Source organism: Gadus chalcogrammus, chromosome 11, assembly GCF_026213295.1.
Source record: "Gadus chalcogrammus isolate NIFS_2021 chromosome 11, NIFS_Gcha_1.0, whole genome shotgun sequence".
NCBI lineage: Eukaryota > Metazoa > Chordata > Actinopteri > Gadiformes > Gadidae > Gadus > Gadus chalcogrammus.
This window is the reverse complement of record NC_079422.1, coordinates 2004597-2005940: the sequence shown is the minus strand read 5'-3', so window position 1 is coordinate 2005940 and position 1344 is coordinate 2004597.

Below are 1344 nucleotides of genomic sequence, written 5' to 3'. Positions count from 1 at the left end.
CCCCTCTCAGGAGAAGTGCACCACTACAGACCAAAACCATCACCACGTGGCCTCAGGATGCACTTTCCCAACTACAAGACTGTTTCCTGCACATCGAGTGGGATGTTTTTAAACACCAGGATCTGGCTGTCCACACAGAATCTGTACTTTCCTACATCAAGTACTGCGTGGAAAACGTAACAGTGGACAAACGCATTTGTGTGTTCCCCAACCAGAAGCCCTGGATGACCAGCCAGGTCCGGACGCTCCTCAAGGTCCGCAACGCCGCCTTCAGGTCTGGAGACAGAGAGCAGTACAGCGCTGCTAGAGCCGACCTGAGGAGGGGAATTAAGAAGGCAAAGGCGGACTACAGGAGGAAAATAGAGGATCACCTCTCTGAAAACAACCCACGGCAGGTGTGGCAAGGCATTCAACAGTTGACAAACTACAGGGGACGCAACACCACAACTGTGAACTCAAGTATCTCGCTGGCAGAAGAACTGAACTTCTTCTTTGCCCGCTTCGAGACATCAAGGACATCACAGACCTCAGCTTCATCACCACCCCAGCCCCCACCAGCTCACAGCACCCACTCACTGACTGTACAGGTGCAGGATGTGAGACGTGTGCTTAGTGGAGTCAACCAATTTTCAACCTCTCCCTGACACAGGCCATTATCCCAGCCTGTCTGAAGTCCTCCACCATCATCCCCGTACCCAAGAAATCAGCACCGGACACTCTGAATGACTACCGCCCAATAGCACTCACACCCATCATTATGAAGTGCTTCGAGCGGCTGGTCCTACACCACATAAAATGACTCATGCTGCGCTGAGTCACCTGGAACACCGGAGAGCTACGTCAGGATGCTCTTCATTGACTACAGCTTAGCCATCATCCCGGCTATCCTGGTCTGCAAACTGTCAGCCCTGGGTCTCGACCCGCTCACCTGTTCCTGGATTAGTGACTTCCTCACAAATCGACCCCAGAAGGTGAAACTCGGTCCCCACTTCTCCTCCACCCGCACCCTCAGCACAGGCTCTCCACAGGGGTGTGTGCTGAGCCCACTCCTGTACTCTCTGTACACCTTCGACTGCAGTCCCACCCACCCCAGCAACACCATAGTGAAGTTCGCGGACGACACAACGGTGGTGGGACTGATCTCAGAGGGAGACGAGTCTGCCTACAGGGATGAGATCCTGAAGTTAACATTGTGATGTTCAGACAACAACCTGGCATTGAACATCACAAAAACTAAGGAGATCATCCTGGACTTCAGGAAAAGCAGAGCAGACCCGGCTTCCCTCTGACTGTTGAGAGAGTCCACACCTTCCGCTTCCTGGGCACCATGACTCTGCTGGCCTC